Source organism: Danio aesculapii, chromosome 3 (genome assembly GCF_903798145.1).
Source record: "Danio aesculapii chromosome 3, fDanAes4.1, whole genome shotgun sequence".
Lineage (NCBI taxonomy): Eukaryota > Metazoa > Chordata > Actinopteri > Cypriniformes > Danionidae > Danio > Danio aesculapii.
In genome coordinates this window covers 57,549,623-57,574,461 of record NC_079437.1, presented here as the reverse complement: position 1 = coordinate 57,574,461, position 24,839 = coordinate 57,549,623, and the positions used below count along the sequence as shown (strand labels likewise).

The window sequence follows — 24,839 nt, the reverse complement described above, 5'->3', positions numbered from 1 at the left end:
GTAACAAGCTTGAACTGGTCTGAGAAGATCTGTGTAATTCGTTTAGTGGCCTTAACTACTTTATGCTTGCATCCAAAAATAAATACAGTGTACTTACTGTATTCATAATGTATTGCAGAACACTTCCAGTGCTTGAGGTGGGATATGGGTAATGTTAGGGACAAGTTTGGTAGTATTGGTAGGTTTAAGAATGGTTTATAGAGTAAGGGATAGTCAACAGTGTAATTAAAGATGTGGGTCAGAAAGTAAATACAGGCTAGTATTTAATCAAGCATTAATGTAAAAACATGTACATTGTTACAACTGATTCATTTTAGTGTAAGTACACATTAGTTAAGGTGACTTAATATAAAGTGGGACCCCATTTTCTGTGTCCTTGTTAAAAAAAGTTCAAAAATCAGCTAAAGCTGCTTGCAAACAGGTCACATGAAGAGCGGGATGAGGAATACTCCCAGATACTGAAGTCAGGTATTCTTTATGCTGGAGATTCCTTTCATGTCATGGAAAAGTGATGAATCTTTGTTGTATTTTATTACCAGTTGATGTCTGAGAGCACTGGCGAGCTCTTTGAAGTGAGCGATGGTCTGGTTCTTCTCTAGAGAGGTGTCATCACATTATTGTTGGCACATTGCCTCATTCTGATTGGATCTGAGAGAGCGTAGCTGATTTCACATTCACATAAGTGCCAAACTGATTGACAGATTGTCATATATATATATATATATATAGTCCTGTCTGGTTTTCGAATCTGATATGCGATATTCTGCAGTAACAGCCCTTCTACAGCCTCTTCGCCCTTGTGTATTACTCCACCCACATAACAAACAGAGAAATAAGCTCACTACAGTTTGACAAATATTGCAGCTGTTGGACAACACAATGTACTTTGGTGGCATTTTTAGTCAAGAATGTAGTTGTTTAGACTGCAACTATGCAGTTTATTTCATGCCGTTCAGCCTTATAATCTTAAAATGTGAGCAAAATCACCTGTTTTGTCATCACTTTAGACAAGGGGTGCCCAAACTTTTTCTTATGAAGGGCTAAGAACCAAACTTGATTGAGGGTCATGGGATCAAGGTAAATATATGAAGTTGTATTACAGAGTTTCCATGAATAATGTCCTTGTTTATTTAAAAATAAATAGAAAACTTATTACTTGATCCATTATATATATATATATATATATATATATATATATATAGTTTACATTTTATAAGGAACCTATTATAATGAAAACATTAGAATTCCATTTAAACACAATAGAGTTTATACACTATATAATACTATAGTATATAATATTACACTATAAATACACTAGTCAAGCTGCACCTTCTTAGGGAAGCAGACGGACAAACAAGGTGAGTAAGTAATGAAAGATGTTTATTCCAACAGTGGAGCACAAAAGGATAACGATGGGGAAGTGAATGGAGTTCGGTTGAGCTGATGATTCTTCTATGTGGCAGGTGGGATGACAGACACTGAGGAAGACCGAATGCACACACCAGAGGGCTTGCGGGGAAGACAGACTGACGATACACACAACTCTGACAGGACACCGGGAACACTGGACAGACTGGAAGGAAACAGAGATCAGGTAAGTTCAGACGATGATATATAATGATAGTGACTACCAGGAGGTACTCGCTATGAGTCCGCTTCGTGGGAATGAGACTGGACAATGAGTGAGGTGAGGTGTGTGCTTATATAGTGTGTTTGAGTGATTGGGTGCAGCTGTGCGTGGTTAGTACTCAGGTGAGGATGCTCGTTGCGTGATACTGGTGGAAGAGCCTGGCCAATACGTGACACACCTGCCTTTGCCTTGATTTGCACATGGAGGACTTCAGAATTGTGCTTAACCTCTGAGTGACAGTATGTTCATTAACTAAAAAAGAAAAAAAGGATTTATTTAAAACATTTAATTGAAACATTTGATCCAAGTTAGTTTTTTGTAGGTTAAAAATAAAACTAACAAATGAAAGCTTACGTTAAACTAGAAATGACTATGTGTATTAAAAGCATAATCCCCAACCCTCCCCAAAATTCTCCCTCTCTTCTCAAATGGGATGGCAGGCCAAATCAAAGGTAACAATGGGTCAACTTTGGCCCGTGAGCCCTAGTTTGAGCATCTCTGCTTTAAACATTACGCTAGAGAATCATTCAAATACTAGCTGTAAAGTGACATTGGTGTATTAAATATGGTTTCTGCTGTTCTGACCGTCAGCTGCAGATGTGAATGAATGGCAGAAGAAAGCAGTTCCTCTTACAAAAGGATTTTTGAGACTCTGCGTGTTTGGTTTTCTTTTTTATATACATGATTATGCCATCGAACTGTTGTATAAACGCAATATCACACGAGTAGCATTGTGATATGGCTGTATAGCATCACTGGTGGGACACTAAGGCATTTAGTCTGCGGCCTCGAGCCAACATATGCCTCGCATCAGTACCAATATACAGCCATATCCCACTGCCTATATATTTTTTTTCTAGTTATAGACAGAATCATTAGCCTTCCTGTGAAATTTGAATTCTTTTTCAAACATTTTCCAATCGCTGTGTAACAATTACTGTTTTTTTTTTTGCCATGATGAATTACACAATTTCTTCATGTTGTCCCAACACAATCTATCAATTTAACTTGCTTTTTTTGACAAATTTAAGTTGATTAAACATAAAACAATTACGTTGTCACAAAAATCCTAAGAATTGTGTTGTTTCAACTCATTTTCAAGAGTTCACACTTAGCTGATGATTGATTATAAAGCGTGTTTGGCATGCTGTCCTGAGAGAGAGGATCCTCGAGCCCAGGGCTCCCTCCCGTTTTTAGTGCGTGAGGGGAGTTTGAGCTCAGGTAGGTCTTGAGAACTCCCCAGCTATTTATGGGTAATGACAAAATAGGGATTGCTACAGAGAGATATACTGCTGATTATGAACTTGTCTATGGTGCTAATTTGGTTTGGTCAATTGTTGCAAGTTATTAGTCTGTGGGAGGAAACCGGAGAACCCAGGGGAAACCGACGCGAGCATGGAGAGAATGTGTATGAATGTGGCCTGTTGGAGACTTGGAGCAGTGACATTCTTGCTGTGAGGCAACAGTGCTAACCACCCTATCGAGGCAAAGAAAGGAGGAGTAGGGGTGGAAGGGGGATTCTTCAAGCCGAAGATGAATGAGGTAAGGAAGTCCGGTTATTTATAATGAGTTAGGAATCATCCGATTGGTGAATCGCATATTGGCTAATGCGGGACCAGCTGCGGTCAATCATAAGCATGTGATCCTATTGAAATTAGTTTATAAATAAACTTCACTTAAGTATATGGTTTGAACAAGCAGAAAAAATAATTTGTTGAGTGTATCTTACTAGATATTTTGCAAAATAATATTCAGCTTAATGTCCAATTTAACTAGACTAATTAGTTAGGTTAATTAGACAAGTCATTGGACAGTAGTTGTTCTGTAGCCAGTGGAGAAAAAAAATTTAAGAGGGTAAAATATTGACATTTTTCTAAAAAATAGTAATTAAAAACTGTCTTGGAAAACACACGAATGCAGTCCAATGGCAGAAATTCCGGCTCCCGCTGCGGGTGGTTCATTATGTTTTTTACCAGGGTTTCTGGTCAGCCGCTAAACTGCGGTTACTAACATCAAACCGTTTGTCTGGCAGGTTTGTGGGGCTTCTCCAAGGTCCCAAACACTCTAAAAAAAGAGGAAGTTCTTCTTAAAATGCTTTTCTGATTCATGTGTCTTTTAACAATGCGTTTACAACTCTCATGTCTAAAAATAGCTTATAAGAGAATGTTATGAATTTGTTTCTGTCTTGGACTTGTAAACATGTTTACTGCCCGTATACTGTAGTATTGGGGAAAAGGAGGCGATTAACTTCCAGTAAACATTTGGAGTTATAATAAGTCGAAAAGACAGACGGGGTTGCTGTGTGATGTGGTAGCTTTTCCGACTGGAATGCTCGCTGACGAGCTTTTTGCCGTTTGAAGCCCTCGTTGGTTTAATGAAGTGGTAATCTGTCTACATGGAGGATCACCCTTGTATCTGGAGTTCACAGTGTCAGCTCCATGGTTTACAAACTCCTCTGTGACACTAATAATGTTGTCTCCGAAATCCACATTTACAGCTCGCTGGGTGAACTCCAGACTTGTGGTGTTTTCTCCCACGGATGTGTGCATGTTTGAACTCCGACCGCCATTCTCACTGCAGCGGTGGCGAACATCTGACTAAAGATGCGCTAATATCTTGACTGCATTTTTCAGTAAATAAAACACCAGTGTTTTTTGAACATGAAAAATGAAAATGTACTGATTAATCACTCACCCTTGTGTGGTTTCAACCCTTTATCAGTTTATTTATTGTGTTGAACGTAAAAGATATTTTGAAGAAAGCTGAAAACCTGTAACCACTGATGTTCATAGTAGGAAAAACAAATACAGGTCAATGATTACAGGTTTTTAGCTTTCTTAAAAATTTCTCGTGATGAACACATATTTTGAAGAAAGCTCCTTAGGGCCCCCTTGCCATCCACCTAAGCTGTCCCTGACAACAGCAAGGTTGTTGATGTGTTTTTTGATGCTAATGTCACATTTGAATTTGATGCAGTGATTAGTTTACATACATTATAAGGATACAAAATCCAGTGTAAATTCGTAATTTGCAGTTGAATCTTTCAGATGAATAAAACGTTTCTTATATTATAACACTTTTTTTGTGGTTAGTTTTGATGGTCAAAAGGACATCAATGCGTGTATGTCAAATAGACGTCAAGGTTTTGACATCAAATTAGTTTGCATTTTTGACATGTTTTTGATGTCATGTTTGATTTGATGTAATTTTGCAACCCAGACTCACTATTGATACGTACCCCTAAATACCTTTCTGGAGATCATGAAATACGTCTCGGGAGGTAAAATAATTTTTTGCAGTTTTCGCGAATCCACCAGAGGCCGCTGTGTACACTTTTAGATCTCAAATTTCCCTTGCGAGTGCCATTAATGCCTGCTCTTCCCACGTGAATCCACCTGAGGCCGCTGTCGACTGACTGACTGACCGACCGACCAACTGATTTTCCCATCCACCCCCTTCCCTTTACCCAACCGACAGTGTTTTCAAATGCACCGATTGATCTAATCACCATTTCCCTAACCCCCCAACAGTATTTTCAAAAGCAATCCAGAAAAAGAAAAGCCCTTATAGCTGCTTGATTTTGAATATGTTTTCAGAACTTATCATCTTCTGTGTTGAGTTTGCATGTTCTCCCCGTGTTGGCGTGGGTTTCCTCTTGGTGCTCCGGTTTCCCCCACAGTCCAAAGGTATGTGCCATAGGTGAATTGGGTAAACAAAACTGGCCATGGTGTATAAGTGTGTGAGTGAATGAGAGACTGAATAGCTGTTTCCCACTACTGGGTTGTGGCTGAAAAAGCATCGGCCGTGTAAAAAATATGATGGAATAGTTGGCGGTTCATTCCGCTGTGGCGATCCCTGATAAATAATGGACTAAGGCAAGGAAAATTAATAAATAAATGACCAGGGATACAGTCAGCGAGTGCAGTCTGCTGTCTACACTAACAAGCAATGTGTTTTCTGCCAGCTAATTCCTCCTCTTTGTTTACTTTTAGAGGTTTGGTAGGAATACTCTCATGTTAATTCTGTCCAATCAAAAAAGCAGTTTAGGAACTATGCTTAATGACACGTCTGTCCAACGAGTGATGTAGGTGCTATCACATGACAGCATTTTGGTTCATTTCAGCTGGTTCACATCACAGCCATCTGCATGGTATGAAAAGGTGACAAAATGGCTGAACAATGGTACAATGTATAATTTATTGCCCTTGGTCTGAACCCAATTAGCCGAACCAGAGGTCTGAAATCACTCTTAGGTGGGCAAAACTACCAAGGGAGACTGTTGTTAGTCTATAGTATAGTTTATTTATTATTTACTCTCCCTCTCTCTCTCTTTTGCTGCTTGTTCAAACTACTTTTCGAGAGTTTACACTTAGCTCATGATTTATACATAGCTTGTTTGGCATGCTGTCCCGGGAGAGAGCCCTGATCTCAAGGGAACCTCGGGCCCAGGGCTCCCCCTCTTTCGTAGGGCGAAGGGAGATTAAGCTCAGGTTGGTCTCAAAACTCCCCCACTGCTGAGGCTAAGGTGAACTTCCTGAGAGTAAGACATTAGAAAAAAAGATTTAGGCTTATTTTTATTTATAATATAAAGCACATTTGGATGGTGGGAGGAAACCGGGGAACCCGGCGGAAACCCACACGGACACAGGGAGAACATGCAAACTCTGCACAGAAATACCAGATGGCCTGGCAAGGACCCGACGCCATTGGTATTCTTGCTGTGAGGCAACAGTGCTAGTCACTGGGCTGCCCATTCTGGATAAAGGTGGTAGAAGGGGAGAAGGGGGTTTCTTTCAGATGAAGACAGTTGTAGAAAGGAAATGAGAATATATATATAGTAGTGATGCGCGGATGGCGGTTATATCCACGGGCGCTGCGGATAATCTGCAGGTCGGGCAATAAAAAAATACATTATGATTAATTGCGGGTCAGTTGCGGGTGGATGTAGCGGGACATGGCAGTGGACCAGCGGAAAAGGAGAGAGTGGGCTTTGCAGAATGGGAAGATGAGACGCCCAAAATAATGGATGAAGTGCACTGTTCAAAGTTTCAGTTAGAGGAGTCATCAGAGGAAAATCTGCTATTGTTCGGGAAGAAACAAGATCGCATATTTCCACAACTCTAAATAAATGTTAATTTAAAAACGTTTACGATTAACGTATTATTTTACTATCAGAGATGCGCAGATTAAAGCTCATTAAATCTGCTGTTAATATCCACGCAGACCAGAGCCGGCGCATCCATAGAGGTGACCCAGGCGGCCGAATAGAGAGGGCGGCATCCGTGACATCCCCCCCCCCCCCCCCCCCCCCCTTCCCTCCCAGTTATCACTTTCGTCTGTGACAATCCCCCCACCGCCCTGGTCCTCGATGTCGTACGCACAATCACACCCCTGTTTCTCGTTTTCGCTTTGGGTATGAGGGCGGCATGATCACCTTTTGCCTAGAGCTCCAGTTCAGTTTGCTCTGGCCCTCACGGTGACCTATCATGCCTAAAACAAAAAATTGAATTATTAAAGTGACGGTCGGGTGCAGATCGTCGACGGTCAGATACAAAATATGTGCCGCGAAATTAGTATAAAGCTGCGGATTCGGGTGTCATTTCAGCTGATCCGCGCATCTCTAATATATAGTGAAGCTGCAGTCACACTGGGCTTTTTCCCACCATAGACTTCCATTCATACGCACGCGAATGCATCAGACCGGAAACGCGGGGTCATGCGTCAAATTTCGCAGGTTGCTGCAGTGCAAAGTTCAAGCTTGGTGAACTCTGACCTGCGAAATCGCATCACTTGACTGCGTGAGACCAATCGAGCATCAAAACAGGACCTCTGATTAGATAATGTGGGCCAGCTGGGTTAATCATGAGCACGTGCTCCTCTCGAAATTTGTTTAATATTAAACTTCATAAAATAAGTTGAAACAACACAATTCTTTAGTGTTTTTTGGGAAAACTTAACTGTTTTATGTTCAATCCACTTACATTTGTAAAAACGATTATGTTAACGATTCGTCGATTTGTGTTGGGACATGAAGCGATTGCGTGTGTCCAGGATCCTCCAACAGCAGTACCATGGACTGCCCTCACATGTAAAAAACCATCATTACCATAGCACAGTTGGGGGGGGGGGGTTGTATTCAACACATGATTGTGGACGATGTGTTTGAAATGTTAAGTTAAGAAAACAATCCGCCTAATGGCTCTGTATTTATGTATTTTCTTTGGGCCTTTGAAGTGAGGGGCCACATTACATGCTGGCCTGAGTCTGCTCCCATCACACCACTGCGAACGCAACAACACGAGAGCACTTACTCTGACCTCTCGCTCTCCGCAGCCACTCCATTGATTTTCAAGCAGTGTTGGTTTCATCAAAGCAAAGGAAACAACTTGGGAAGATCAGATGCGTCTCCGATGCCACAGGCAGACTCTCGTACTCTGAAGGACTGCAGGCAGACTGATAGGAATGCAGATATAATGAAGAAAGAGTCGGAAATAATGCAAGCGTAATGACTGGACAAACAGCATAATGTGATAAAAGCCTTGAGAGAGATTATTGTTATTCGGTTAGTCGTTAGTTAAGAACAGACATGAGTAGACACGATAAATGGTTTTCATGTGGGGAAAATTTAATTTCAAGAGTTCACACTTAGCTGATGATTAATTATAAGCTTGTTTGGCATGCTGTCCCGGGAGAGAGCCCTGAGCTCATAAGATCCTCGAGCCCGGGGCTCCCTGCCGTTGCAAGGCGAGAGGGGAGTTTGTGCTCAGGTAGATCTCAAGAACTCCCCCAAGCATCATAAACTTCTTGAGAAACTGTTCTACTATGATAAATGGTGATGAAAATAAATGATGTTCAATAAGATGTACATGCGTTTACTAACTGTTTATTCAGTTAAACATGAATTTTGAACTGTAGGCCTACATAAGCTCAAAACGGCGATTTTTGATCGCCTTAATCTGACTAAAGTCATAACTGAAGTAAACAGAAATGGTACGGCGCTCAGCAACGCACAGTGTCATGCATCTTAGAATTCTAAACATAGATTTCTATCAATGTATGCAATCCGGCGCCGCAAGTCGTCGGCAGTCCACAGCGCCCATCTACGACTCAAAACACTGATCATTCCACAGAGTGCCATCTGAATAGTCTCGTATTAAATAATATTCGAATGTGCGTATCTGGTGTGCGATACTTCCAACTGTCATCTGCGTGCCACGACGCGTCGCATCCAGTGTTGCGACTCTCTTTAGATTGACAGCCGTAGTATATACAGTATGTAGTATAAATATGTATGTATAAGTCAAACTAATGGTCAAATCAACTCAATTTTTTTATTCTACATATATTTCACATAGTTATGGCATAAAGGAACAGTACGGATTAATTACAAGTACAAAGTTTTTATGTAATTTAAGTTGTGCTCAAAATGCGTATTAAAATTTTTAAAAATGTCTGCACTCTTTCAGAATACTTACTCAAATGTGTACATATGTTTCAGTAATTCTCAATACAACAGCTGAATACTCCTGAAACTCCTGCAGCCTTCATGTTCAAGTTCAAGTTGAGGTCATGGACAGAAAACTGTCTGCCCTCAATAGTTCTTCTGCAACAGGTGATGATTCAGATCTATTTCCCAGAATGAGTTTGAAGGGAACAGGTGGGAGGCGCTGTGAAAACAACACGATAGTTCTGTTGGAAGAAGCGTGTATTCCCTCTGGTTTATGTGTCTATGCTGTGGACTTGTGGATTATTATGGTTCCTTGTTAGTTTCTGTGTGGTTGTCTGTGTTCTGTGGGCCATCTGTGGGTTGCGTGATTGCATTGGAGGATGGTTGTTCTGTTAGCAGAGTTAAACAGGCACAGTCACGAGCTCTCGCTGACGCCACAGGCACAAGTGTCTCCGTCTCACTGAGCGTTCACATACACTCACACACACATTATACAATACCTTGGTTTAAAAAAAAATGGACAGACGTTTATACAATCCCATTGTACACAAACACTCACACACTTCGAAGCACTTATGACTACCAGATGGGGAAAAGACCCTTGCTCCAGTAAAGGCCCTGTGTAGACTCAAGGCAAAGTTCTGTTTTGTTCTCCACTTGGGGGTAAAAAGAAGTTTGAAATGCGTTTGCAGCGAAAGATTGTTAGTAAACGTTACACACAGACCAACATTTAGATCGTATGTAAGTGCCACTTCTATTCGGTAACAAAATAAATTCACACACAGACAAAATATGTTTGAATTGTTCTCTGATATCTACATAGAAGGTATGTGGCTCAGGTAAGTGCAAAAATTTACAAGATTTATAGGCACAAACTTATATAAGAAATTCATTCACAACCCCAGGATTTGGCCCTAGAACTATACGCTCTGTTTTTACCAAGCGGCAACCTCACGCTCTCCCTCCAGCCAATACGGAAGTAACTGAAACTGCAATTCATCAAAATTCCGCTAGTCCTGGCTCCATAATAGAGCAAATTTCAATTGAGCCCACTGTTAGAATGGCCAACTTTACAGCAGAAAAAAAGGTGTTTACAGCCTGGTACAAAGAACGATTTTGGTTCATATAGCTATTATTACCCTCCATGACAACTGTGAGGGGGGTGAATTTTTTTATAACTCATCCATTTCCTTTATTTTAGGTTATATTAAGTTTGCATAATATAGGGCGTGGCCACTTGAGTGACAGCTAGGTCTCGCTGGTCGCCGTCACTTCACCTCAGCTGAATCCGGCAGATTAGCCACTGATATCGGCATATTCATCGTATTTTTGTGTTGTTTTATGTGGCTTTACACAGTCAGCTGCCTTTTGGACTTATTTCTTACAATTATCAGATGATATGGGATGCTGTGTGCACTTAATTGTGCTCACAAACCATTCATGTGGCCTCGTTTCCCATGTGAGTAAAGTTATATGCTTGTATACCATCTCTATAAATGTATTTGTTTTATTTAAGATCATTTATCATTAATATTTTTCTTTAGACCCGTAAAGCACTCCAGAATGTGACAGATTGATTAGCTGTAGGCTCTAGAACAGTCATCTGAAGCGTTGTCATACAGTGTTATGCCTGGATTTCATCAATAGTTTTGCATTTACTAACACAGACTATATTTGAAGTGTTTGGAAGTAATTCGCGTTTTCCTCATGTAGAAAAACGTCATAAGAACAATGCTTAGTGGCTCAATGTATTACAGCAGTGTTTTTGAAAGTCTAAACACTTTATTGATATAGTGTACAGCTAAGCACATGTGGTCAGAACACAAACGAGTCGCAGGTAATAAAGTATCAAGCGTTTCTCCCAAAGTAAAGTCTGTCTGCCAGGTCTAAGCAAAGTGCCAGCAGGTGTCTGTAGCTCCGCTCACTCTCCGCCTCTTTGCCCTTGTTTGGTATCCTGCCGTGGGTGCGATGACGCGCGAACAAAATGGCGACAGTTGGCCGCGCCTACTTGTAGCTTCTTTTGCAGTGTTCAGAAACCTATGGGTGACGTCACGGATACTCCGTCCATATATTTTACAGTCTATGGTTTTTACCTTATTTGGAAGGGTCATGAATATTAATGAGCACTAACGTTCACACAGCATGATTTTCACACCATAGCAAAATCATACAGGAACATTCAGTAACAAATTGAGTATATGCCTTGTCAAAAGACTGGAGTTTTGACTGAAGTGTTGGAGAACGTCATGTTAGCTAGGAGTAAATGATATGACCAAATCTTTATCTTATAAAACGTATTGCTGTCCTTTGCTCCAGAAAAATCACTGTAATAGTGCATTCACACCAGAGGTGGATGAAGCATCAAGCGCAAGTGATTTACATATTGTCAATGCAAAGACACGAATAGACATCCTGCCGCACGATGAGTTGAATTGGAAAATCGAAACTTTTCGGGCATTTGCGCTGCGTTAACCAATTAGGAGCTTGCTCTTGTAGGTGCATGATTATGACGTAGTGCCTGTTGTTGGTGTCCCAAGTGGAAATCCTCTTGCCGATACCAGACAACAGCTCATCAAACTGGGCTTAGCTAAGTCAGAAGCATTCCTGAAAGCCTCCATCATCCAGGAATAGTTTCTGGAGGAGTTGATGAACTCACAGAGCTGAGTGCACCTCTGAAAGGATGTAGTGGACTCAGACATGGCGTCGAATGAATCTATGCTGTTTTTCAGCCTTCCTAAAGCACATAAAGCACAGCTACATTCTCAATAAAATCCATGTTAGCAGTTTAGCAATGAAGCTAGAGTGACCAGGCAGACAGAAGCCCTGCCCATGATGTGAATCTGAGTCTATGAAGTGAATTTGACGTGCGAATGAATCGAATTTGATGTGTGAATAAAGCGAGTATACTCAAAGTGTTCACTCTTGATTTATTCACGCATGCTGTGTCTGGTGTGAACACAGCATAAGAGCTGAATGATAGGACACAATACATAAACATGCATCGAACACAGTTTACTTGTGTCTGCTGCCTCAGTACAAAAGTACATGTTACATGGTACAGATAATGTTGAACAGACCATATGCCGTATTTAATAAAATTATAATCCATATTTCCCATATTTAGCATTCTGGCAAGCTGTGATGCTACGTAAGTTACTTGTTGCATTACATCAAAGCTGCTGAATGGCTGTCTAGTTTTCAAAATAAGAGTCCCACAGACGTAAGAAATATAATACGCTGTTTTAAACCTATATCGTACCACTAGCAGTGCAGCGCATCCGTAAAGACAACCTAGGCGGCTGTCTAGGGTGGCAGAATAGTCAGGGTGGCGTACACAACAGTGTTGCACCAACCGCCAAACAAGATTTGTATCAGAATGAGGAAGGAACTATTTTAAGGCTCACGGAATGACACTTCCATCTACTGAACTTTAGCTACTCAGCTGTACAGAACTTCATGTATTATTCAGCTATGCCTAGGCATATCCAGATTTTCATTCGATGGCACAGTTAAAGGCCGGCTGTTACAATCACCAGTGATCTAATCCTTACAGCTGGTAAACACAAATAACATAGGACTACAAATCTGCTGGTATATGGACTACAAGATCCAGTCATGCAACACACACACACCTGATCCAAGTCTCCATTGATTACACTCCCACAGCTGATACTGCTCATGGACTGATGACACACACATATATATGGCTCACTTTGACACTCTCATTGCTGAGTCTTGTTTACTTGTTTATGACATTACGACGTGTTTTCCTTGCCTTGTCTTCCGTGTTTGAACTTCGCTTTGTTTTATTGTTTATTCCTGTCTGCTGCCTGCCTTTTGACCACAACTCTGGATTGCCCGTATACATCTGTTTGCTCCTGTGTTGACCGTTGCTTGCCTGACCATCCTGCTAATAAACCCTGCATTTGGATCCTCACCCTTGTTGTCAGCGGCACTTCACATTACACCGGTTACACTGTGCAATTATTATAATTTGTTTAATATAATCCTGAACGGTTGTAGAATGTCAGACGGCAAGAACATGGCTCCCATGTCACACTGTAAAATCTCAGCTGTCATAGTGTCAGATTGAACGACTATGAAGAAAACTTATCTGGAATTTGACGTCATCCGTCTGTGACATTTTCACCATCCCGCGTTCTGAAAGGATTCCTCACAACACACATAAACAATTTGTAGCGACAATTTTGTCTCATTAAAAAAACCAAGAAGAACAGTTCTGACATTTCCTCGCAATTGACGGTCATCACAGCTGTTGTTACACTGCCGGAAAGGGTCTGAAACCTTCTGACACTGCCAGAACTTCATTGGAGGAAAACTCTGATCACAACAAGCATTAAACGGCTTTTCACGAGTTCACACTTGCAATCGTTACAGAATAAAGCGTATTTGGCATGCTGTCAGGGGGCTCTGAACTCGGGGAGACACCCCAACTCGAGTTATTCCCCTTATCAGGAAACAGAGAGGAATTGGGATTCGAATTAAGTCTCTAGCCCGGCCCCAGAACGCTCCCCCTGGGATTGTAATGCTTAAGAGGTGAGGTATCGGGGTGGTGGAGGGATGCTAAAGTCGTGAGATGCTGCAGGTAAGACAGCTTTGGTATATATAGGGGTTTGGTCAAGAACTGATTGGATAATAGAATAATTGACAATGACGTATTTGATACTGAAACTTCTGCGCGTGCTCCTCACGAAATTTGTTTACAAAACATCACTATGTGAACATACCAAACCAACGATCAAAGATCACAGATTTTAGCCTAGGATTTCAAAAAACCTTTTAGGATTTCCCTCGTGGCTGAAATCTCAGCGTGAGAATGGCTTAAAGAAGTGATGCGCATGATTGGACGAGCTCTGCAATTTGACACACACCACATTTATTTTAACTTCATAAGATGGATTTTTTAACCAATATGTTTTGCATTATTAAACTTGTCATCATCAAAATGAATGAATTGTACCTCTAAACATTTACCAGAGCGAGTTTTTATGAGTTGCAAAAATTCTGTTTTCCCTGAATTAATCTAAAGACACCAGTTCACTCACTCCACTCAGATGCAGGTTTTATTGATCAATTTTTTGGCATATGCAAGTTTTTTATTAAAATCAAACATATGAACTTGTTCCCAGTGAAAATCCCTAAAATACGGCACATTGAGGACTTCCTTTTAGTGCCCATCCAGGCTGCCAGGATTTGCAGAGGCTGCAAGTGTGAATGGTCCCAAAGATGCCAGAATCCCTTGTTTGATAAATGCAATCCCACCAACAGCCAATTCTAGTTATTACCCGAAAGTGTGTATAATTCTTTGCACAATGTCCAAAACACACAGTGTAGTATGTAGCTTTCCAATGCTTTAGTAGATGCCCTTTCATGGCTCTGCTTTTATTTCACTTTACAGGTGTTAAATCGATGAATTACTACTATCTTAGGTCACATTTGATTTGCACTTGTTAGCAGAGGTGCACATTTCAGACTAACACTGCGTCAAGCTTAGAAACTGGAAGCAAAGTTTTCCAACATCATCTTAAAGTCATGTTCTTTTCCCTGATGGAGTCAGAATGAGTCTGATGGATGAAGAAGATAATGAGGAACAGAGTGTAAACAGTACAGCAAGATGTTAAAAAGAGTGGGAAAACGGGAAGAGATCAAACAGTCTGTGTAATTCGATGTCTTTGTCCTTTGCTCAATTGTGTAGTGGTTGGGGCTTATTAGAATCTTCCACAATGAGGCTTTATAGGCTTTATAGACTGCCAGAATCTCAGCACGTCTTATCTGGAAGTCCAAAACCGGATTTGATGGATGAGATCAGCGGAGTACTAATGTGATGGGATCAATAGCTCTTAGCGATAATTGGTCATTCAACATTTCACCACAATCTCAAATCACAAAATGCTTCTTTTGGTATTAACATGCATTCAAAAGTGTCCTGTGTTCAGATCATTTCCTCTTATTTTGTCATGCTCTACATCAGTTTCGTGGAAATGCTCGGTGTCATACCATTTCTATTGAACGAAACCAGCTTGTTAGTGTTAAAGTAAGCAAAAAGATGGATGCAACAGTGGTTTTCAATGAGTTATATATAGGGCCAAACGGAATCTGCTGATGTTTTTTGCTATTTCTGCTGAGAATTTTGGTAAAAATCTGCGGATTTCTGCTGAATTATTTTGGAAGTATCATAACTAAAACCTTAATAAAAAATAATATCTTTTTAAGTTTTATTTAATGTTTAAAATGCAAATCCAAGTAGATTCACTTGATTTGGTAAGCAAAGCAAGTCTCTCATATAATATATCTACTAAAAGACAGAAAACATGACCGTACAAACTGTATTGTACATAATTCAGATGAACATTTTCATATTAGTCAATAATATTACTGTAATTAATTTAAAAACTGAATAAATATAGATTAACACACATTTACTCATGTAAATAAACAATTAATGATGGGCTAAAAATCAGCGGAAATCTGCGCGCGCAGATTCCGTTTGGGCCTAGCTCAATGCAAAGCTAGAGTTTTAAAGCCAACAATAAACTTCCAGTGAAAGCTTAATGTGACTTTTTCAACTTCACAAGGTTGTTCTTACAGCAACGATGTTGTAATGTAATTACAATTTATTCAGTTAAAGAGACTTAAGCATTAGTTGTTCAAGCGTAAAACGAGATGAGGACCGTTTTAACCACTAGTGCCATCGGTAGCAACAGGCTAGCACAGAAATTCCATTGAAAATACTGGAGTAAAATAAACTGTCATATTTTAAAGACGTTGCGGGGAGAAATGGAATTTAATGCAGTGCTTCTTGTCCAATCTGAGACCCACTTCATATTGTATATCTAACAGGCAGTGAAGATTTTTTTTTTTTAAGAAATCACATCTTAAACGTGACAATTCTGTAATGGAAAGACAGTTCACCGGAAGCCCTTGGGCTGCCTGGCTAAAATGAAAAGTCTGTGTGCATATAGCACATTGTACAACCTGAATTCCTAAAACTCTGGGACGGTTTTTTTTTTTAATGCAATAAAATGAAGAATAAGAAATTAGCAGATTATCTTTACCATTTATTTAATTGGGAAAACTACCAAGAAAACATTTCCAATGCTTTCAGTGGACAAATGAATTGTATTCTGGTAAAAATAAAACAAATTTTGATTTTAATGGCTACAACACACTTTAAAAAGAGTTGGGAGAGAGGCTAAATTAAAGTAAAAAGGTCATAGGATATTCAAATGAAACAGTTTTGAAGTGGGTGATACTCGAGAGCTTCATGTTTGGGTGTAAAATGAGCATCTCAGTCTTTGCAAGCAAAGGATCAGGGCTTATCACTGTGCCAAAAACCGTGTGAGAATTGTCAAACAAGTCGAAAATCACATTCATCAACGTAATATCACAGTGAATTTCAGTCTTTCACCAACTACCATATTAAATATTGTGAAAATGTTGAGGAGATCCATAGAAATCTCAATCTGTTGAGCAAGGCAGAAACCCTCAGCTGAATGTGCTCCAGCTTTGAGCCTCATATGGCACTTCATGAAACACTCTGCATGAAAAAAGCTGTGCTGTTAAATAAAGACAGGAGCTGAAGCTCAGGAGAACTTCAGAAGAAAACACTGCACCTGAACACAGTCTGAACACTTGAACGTTTGTTGATATTGAACGCTGCACACTGGTTGTGTGCAGAAGCGATGATGCTGGTTTCTCAGGCCAGAGCTGATGGAGTGATGGTGGAAATGTGTGATGGAGTCGATATTTCCAGGAGGCCATATTTAAGCTTATACTGCATTTACACCAGATGTGGATGAAGCGTCAAGCGCGAGTGATCTACTTGTAAGTCAATACACAGACGCGTATAGACATCCGGTGGCGCTAATGATGTGATTCATGGTAATGAAGTGGAGCGAGTTGAGCATTTTGCACGTTTGATGCACTTAATATGCGAATAGCTCGAGTTGGAAAATCTAAACTTTAGCAGACATTCGCGCCTCGTTAACCAATCATGAGCTTGCTCTTGTAGGACCGTTATTATGACGTTGCGCCTGTTGTTGGTGTCTCGAGGGGAAATCCTCTTGCAAACACAAATAACAGCTCATCACACTGGGCTCGGCTCAGTCAGAAGCATTGCTGAAAGGCTCCATCATCCAGGTATAATCTTTGGAGGAGTTGATGAACTCACAGAACTGAGTGCACCTCTGAAAGGATCCAGTGGATTCAGATATGGCTCCAAACGAATCTACGCTGTTTTTCAGCCTTCCTAAAGCACATAAAGCACAGCTACTCTCTTAATAAAATCCATGTTAGCAGTTTAGCAATTAAGCTTGAATCACCAGGCAGACAGAAGCCCTGCCCGTGATGTGAATCCGCAAATGAACGGAGTAAACTCAAAATGTTCATGTATGTTAGAATTTTGGCAGGTTACACCTACTGGCATCGGCACGTAGTTTTATTACAACTGTGCAGCTCATTATTGGGAGTGCGTGGATATTCAGCCTTTTAAAAGGAGTCTGTGTGAGTATTGCATGTGACTTCCCGAGTGCAGGTGAAGCCTCTGTGGTCAGAGACTGTTTCCTTTAGTCCCTGGTTGACCTTCTGCGGGTGAGTTGTTTGAGTTTTAGTTTTTAGTAACCCTACTGAAAAAAAACAGCTTAAACCAGCCTAGGCTGGTTAGCTGGTCAACCAGGCTGGTTTTAGAGGGGTTTTGGCCATTTCCAGGCTGGTTTCCAGCCATCTCCAGCCTGGTCTTAGCTGGTCAGGCTGGGAGATGACCAGCTAAAACCAGCTATATCCAGCTTAAACCAGTCTGGTCAAGCTGGTCTTAGCTGGTCATTTTTCTGCCTGACCAACTAAGACCAGGCTGGAAATGGCTGGAAACCAGCCTGGAAGTGGCCAAAACCCCTCTAAAACCAGCCTGGTTGACCAGCTACAACCAGCCAACCAGCTTAGGCTGGTTTAAGCGGGTTTTTCAGTAGGGAAGTGATTGTCTAAATGCTTTGATCATTAGGAAAGTGTGTGTGTGTGTGTGTGTGTGCGCGAAGTGACAGGTGCCGTTCGCAAAGTCTGCTCTAGTCTGGGTGAGTTGTTTGCTTTTAGTATTTCTCGTTAGTTTTAAGTGATAGTCTAAAGAATGCCTTTATTATTAGGAAAGTGTGTGTGCGTGAAGTGATGAGCGCCATTCGCAAAGTCTGCTCTAGCCTATGAAACTCATCTAGAAGGTAAGAAGTTTGTTGTTCATCGGTCTTAAATTAGCATTTTTAGGTGCGGCCTGAAGGTTTTAGCTGTTGTTTTACATCATTTATTTCCGGCTGCCTTTTAAATCTGCTGTCCTCGGCTGTGATTGGTCTTTGTGGAATTCCCTTAATTATTATGGTGACTGTTTTTGTGCACAGTATTTTGATCCTGATCTAACGTCCATATTCAGTCTGATCATTACGCTGCATTGTGAATTTTATGTTTTGTGATTTTTTGTTGTTGTTGTGCAGTTTGTTTCCTGTGAGTATTTTAGTCTGTGCATTACAGATGGACGGATGAGCTGTAATGTTGATGCTAAATTGAAAGGGGGTTTGTTGAATTGTGTGGGTTTGACTTGTCACTTGCTTTAATCATTTTTATACACTGATTTGTTGTGTGGAGTGTCCACCTATTCGCTAGTGTCATTTATTGTGGTTTCTTTGTGCCTGGGTATTTAATTGGTAATTGTGATGAGACCATTTTAAAACTGTTTTTAATACTGAGTATACCGTGGTGTGAATTTAATAAATTTTATATTTATTTTGTAAGTCATGTCTCTGTCTTTAATCAAGAATGAACCAGCAGGGTCCTTCATATTGTTGCAATTTTTTTGTGTTAATCAAACAAGTGCTTTTTTTTATATGTTCCTGGGTAGTAACCTAGGTGGCGTAGTCAGGTTTTATTCTAATATCTTACAGCCAAGGGTTACATTTACGTGTCTATTTACGTGCGAATATCGCAATTTATTTGCACGTGCCACGTCTGGTGTAAACACAGCATTAGATAAAGACAAAGATTTGTCAATTTCAAAGTTCAGAGAGAACATCCAGATTTCCTGAGTGACAGATGTAAAAGTAAACATCTGTCATGGTTGAAGAACAGCAAAGCAAACGACATGAGTGTGAGAAATGTTTGCATTTCTCCATGTTTGTTCCATTGACATAAAGGCATATATTAGCAGAATTCAGCGCCATATACTGCAATCAAGATGACTTTTTTCATGGTAAGTCTGTGGTTATTAGATCAATTCTCATTCGGCATGTTTCTGCAGTCCAAATCTGTGCCATACTAACAATGTATTGCTCATCATGGAACAATATCGATGACTGTCTTTCGAGCGTCTGAACATAGGCTCAGTCTGAAAAAGTAGCCCTATATAGATTTCTAGAGATCACGAATTATGTAGCTAGAAGTATGTATGGTTATGATATGGTTTCTTTTCGCGCTGACCACTTACCTCCATGTGGACCGCTTTCCCACTGTTACCAGTTTGTCCAATTAGCTCGCCATGTAGGTTGCTAGACTTCAGATGCAGAGATGAGTTGACCACATTGACGGGGTTTGAGTCTGGCGAAGAGCAGTTCCAGAAAGTGGGTAAGACAAAAAAATAAAAAATAAATAAACAGGTAAATAAGGTGAGAATGTAGTAAAACATGGTAAATATCAGGCGAGGGCTTTTCTTTTTCTGGATTGCTTTTTAAAACTGTCGGTTGGGTTTAGGGAATTGGGTTGGTGGGTCAATCTGTGCTTTTTAAAATACTATTGGTTGGGTTTAGGGAAGGAGGAGGGTTAGTCAGTCAGTCGACAGCGGTCTCTGGTGGATTTACACAGGAAGAGCAGGCATTAATGGCACTCTTGAGAGAAATTTGAAAACTCAAAAAATGTACACAGCAGCCTCTGGTGGATTCGCGAAAACAAAAACTGCAAAAAACGAACCTCCTGGGATGTATTTGGTGCTCTCCAGAAATGTATGTAGTGGTACGCTTTCAGAAAGAGTTTGGGTTGGAAGTTTTGTTTTAGAAATAAACAAAAACTTATATATAGATATAAAGATAATCAGCAAATGTCATATTCTTGATTTTATGGCCCTAACTTTTCTGTAATTTGGATTGTAACCTTTGCATTTTGGTAAAATGCACAAAGTATGAACCACTTGTTTTAGTGTGGTTTTTCACAATATGTCATATAGTCCACATCATCTATAAATAATGGCATCAAATACTTGAAAGTGCACTGGCTCAAAATGTTTCAGAGTGTCCTTACACCTCTGTTTAGCATTGTCCATTTCCGATTTAATTGACATAATTCATCTTAATACTAGGCATAGACAGGGCCTTGGTTGGAGTACAGACTGACAAGCATTAAAGACTTGAATTAAGTAAAATGTAATATTTGTGTGTAAGAAAAGTTTTGAGTATAATTGTGTATAAAACAAATGAAACAGATAACCCATGGTCTTGATTGAGAGTATGGGAAGAGATTTGTAAAAAATGTGTGTGCAGTTTTCTTAAGAGAAGTACTAATGCTGAAATATTATCTGAATTCTATATTAAATGTTATCTGAAAACTGGGTAATTCATATGATTTAATTCAGGTAGGTATTTAAAGGGAGGCATGCCCCTAAACCCCATGTCTATACCTTCCCCTCACTCTGGGATGAGCAAATCGGTCTAAAATATGCAAATGAGTATAAATCAATACAATTTAGACATTAAATCAAATCAAGTAATGAGAGGACAAGTGGATACACATATACCTCTGATGCGTGCAAGAATCATTTAGCCCAATATAATCTAATGGCACAAAATTCTTGGAAAGGCTCCATAATTCTTGTACCTGACATGATGTGATTTAGAAAAATGAATGGATAGTATCTAATGAGGTTAGAGGTGAATATGGCAACTCAACGAAACAATGCATTAGGAGTACTGAAGAATGAATTAGGAACAATGAGCATTTTGTAGAGACATCCAATGATGCTGAAGGTAGCAAAGGAGGCAAAGAGTTGGTCGAATGGAAAAAATGACTAGGTGTCCTACAATTTGATTCTCAGGTCACAGCTTTGTAATGAAACTTTTAACATGGCTTGATTGTGTGTGTGCAAATGCAATGCACATTCCCCTTGAGTTGTGTGTATGTAACATTGGTGCTCATCAGACACATGGCACATGGGTCCACAGGACAGACAGTTTAGTCTCTATGATGATCAAAGCCAGGAAAAGGGTGGAAACATGAGGGTGCAGAAGGAGACACACTCTTTGACAAAAAGCAAACCACAAGTGAGTCAATGGCATTCTTTATAACACACAAGATGAAGGAAAGAAAAAGAAACAAAACAGGATGAAGCACACAAAACATCAAACTTACTGTACAGTCATTTGAAAAAAGGGCCGGGCCGCTCACTCTTCTGTAATTAGGTCTTTTACACTGGTTTTGGTTGAATTAAAAACAACTATTGAAACTTTGGCACAGAATGTTTTTTTATATGTCCCTTCAACTTGCGGCGGGGGATGAAAGGAGAATCTCCAGACCGAGTCCTCCTGAAAAGTCCATCCGACTTATAGCAAGGCAGGGGAGCCTTTTAGACCTTTGTGTCTTCTGTCTCTTGAATCAATAAGCAACATGCTTTATTCTTTTACAATTGCCCCTTGTGTCATGTCTCTTTGTTGTCTCTTTTTGTAAACACTTACTTCTCCGAAGAGGACCTTGACCCTGACTCCACATTCTTTGAGGTACTGGCTGTGCAAACTCGAGCACAATTTGATGCTGTGCATAGATATTTATTTAACTTCTAGGCAAAAGCTCTGTTCGGATGCTCCCTCTGCCTCTGCTTGTTGACAAACGCACAGAAGATTTCCCATTTGCTTGGGCATGTGTCGTTTTAATCTCATTTCATTTGTTAGCATTGCCAAAGCTTCTGCTCAGAGAGAATTTGGAATGACAATCATATTCAAGTACTTCACAGAGTGAAAATCTGTTGACAGTAGTTCAGACCAGGGGACTGCAAGGCATTAGCTGTGGTTCCGTGGTTTCTCCCTCAAAGTAATGCCCCGGGGCAGATTTCTGAGTTCAATCACAACTTGTGTGCCACTTCCAAGGGTATGTTTGAAATGACAATGACACACTGACATCAGGACCTGATGTTTTGCTTGAGAAATGAAGGAGAAAAATAATAATGAAACAACAGGACAGAACCCACTGATTTTCTAGTAACACTTTTTTCTTCTGTGGCCTAATCAGTCCCTTTTCTTGTCTTTCTTCATCCACCAGACATCCTGTCTTCCTAATGATGAATGATCTGCATATGTCTTCAAAAGATCTTCAAAAGACACAAAACAGTACGTTTACATAATACAAAAGTACCAGTATTTTAGGGAGCTGTCATAGGTCCCCTGGATAAGTATTCTACTCAAGTGGGTATTATACTAAATAAGAAAGAAGGGATGAAGCTTGTAAAACATGTACTTTCCATTGGTCTGTTCCATGAGTATGTGGGAGGAATGCATAATTCATTCTTGTTGTATGCATAGACCACCTGAAACCGCAATGGTAAGTGGGAAGGAACATTATTTTCCGCCACAACATGCCTCTATAAACTCTGCCAGCTCTGTTTACCTCTTGGATCTTCGGATAGGGAATGGGGATGGAAAAAGTTTGATGCTATTTTTAGCCCAACATTCTTCCGTCCATTCTCTTGTCATTATCAGGATCATTAGATGCCGGAATCGCCTTTTTACTTGCACTCTGTCTTTACAGACATGTGCAAATCTTCCACGTGAACAATCGGGAAAAAATGACATCCTCTGCATATGGACATGTTGCAAAGGTTATAAAGGTTGGACAAATACAAAGCACAGAAACATCAAAGCCATGGACAAAAACCCTCAATCCCAAGAGTGTTTCTGTATGGGCTATAGCAGACTGTCAGTGTCATGTTGCGGCTCTCTATGTGGGTGGCCTTCGTGAGAGCCTGGTTCATTCCTCTCTGAACAATCATTGTATCCGTCGCATGAGATGAGACATGTCATTCATCCGCTGAGCTTGAAGAGGATGCGAGGGATGCAGGTACAAATTTCAACCTAGGCGCATTCTGAAAATGTACTGCCATACACATATCTGAAGAGTCCAAAATACGTCCCAGGAGCTACATTTTTTGCAGTTTTTGTTTTTCACGAATTCACCAGAGGCCTCTGATCTCAAATTTCTCTACTGAGTGCTATTTTACAATTTCTCTCCCGAGTAATATTCCCCTAAAACCAACCAATAGTGTTTTCAAAAGCAGATTGACCTACCCGCCAACTTCCCTAAACCCAACCGTCAGTTTTAAAATGTAATCCAGAAAAGAAAAGCTGATTTGTACCATGTTTTCAGATGTTACCACATTCTCACCCTGTTACTTCTTTATTTTATGTTTTGGCTTCTGTTTTTGTCTTACCTGCTTTCTGGAACCGATCTTCGCCAGATTTCCCCATCGCCCCCATCGTCATGGTCAGCTCCTCTCTGCATCTCAAGTCCGCCGACATTCATGGCGAGCTACTGGACAAACTGATAACAGTGGAAAAGCTGTCCATATGGAGGTAAGTGGTCAGCTGGTAAGCACAAAATGGAACGGCATCATACCGTCCCGTAGCATTCGTTTTTAAGGAGAAATGCAGCCATACGTACTTCTGGCTACATCATTTGCGATCTCCGGAGAGTGGACAAATTTGTTAGGCCACTTTTAGATAAATCGAACCCAGGAGTTAGTATAGTGAACATGTTTCAAGTAGAAAAGTTGTGTTAACAGTCTCATCCTATATAATGGAGCTAACAAACATACAGTAGACAGGCACAGAGGAAATGGTTTAAGAATTTACTACAGTTCAATAAGCAGGTGCACGGCCGCATCCTGAAGCCTGAAACATAAACCCTAAAAGGTTAGCTATAAACCTATAAAAAGCTGCTCGAAGGAAAACTGGGTCATTCATGCTCATTTCCTATGCCTTTGACCTCATCAGCGTTTGATTTTGGAGAGTTAGATAATCGAGAGAGCTTTGATCAAGTAGGCCAAGAATAGAACTAACTTATCTAGTTTGTCCAATAACATCCTACTTCATGCTTTGGGCAGTGTAGATCTGTGAGGGAGATAACTAGAAGACAGAGGTGAAGGAGGTGAAGGAAAGATACTCACAGATGTGGCCAAAAGAGCCACAGCCTTGTTTGCTCTCTGTGTTCAAGCTTATCTTCCGTCATTCAGCTGGACCACTAGAATAATTGCTTTCATCAAAGAGGATCCTCTCCTGTGACACTGTCCCAGATGCTCACCATGATTCTGCACAGTAGAACACAATAAACATCCTTGTTTAATCCTGGAACAGCACCTCTGAAGTGGCTAAAACAGACTGTAAGAGACATTAAACATCATCTTTTTCACAATATACTCCATCTTGTGAACAGCCATGTTCAAACAGCTTTTAAAATCTACTCAACCGCTGATGACCATGGATTGACACATTTTTGCGAGGCCCCTTTTTTAAATTGTTTTCAAGGGGTCCTGAAGATTCCTGAAGTGACAGACAGAATTCACATTGATCCCATGGGCCAGCATGAAGGCCCGCCCGTGACCTACTCACACCTGCAGTTCTCCACGATGGATGTCCAGTGTTCTCCAGCCTCCGGCGCCTAGACTGCACCTCTGCACAGGAAGTTTGTCCAAAGGAGAAATGGTTGTGCCCAACTGAACCAGGTTTCTTCCTTCAC

The 24,839-nt window shown here is 40.4% G+C and overlaps 1 long non-coding RNA gene across 1 annotated transcript; it reads right to left on the bottom strand.

Moving 5' to 3' along the window:
- Positions 1 to 1,394: 1,394 nt before the first annotated feature.
- Positions 1,395 to 24,403, bottom strand: LOC130220029 (uncharacterized). The gene is made up of 3 exons (XR_008836111.1): positions 24,271 to 24,403; positions 7,942 to 8,083; positions 1,395 to 1,882 (listed from the first exon to the last, which is right to left on the bottom strand). It is a non-coding gene; the product is annotated as an uncharacterized LOC130220029 (long non-coding RNA).
- Positions 24,404 to 24,839: the final 436 nt, after the last annotated feature.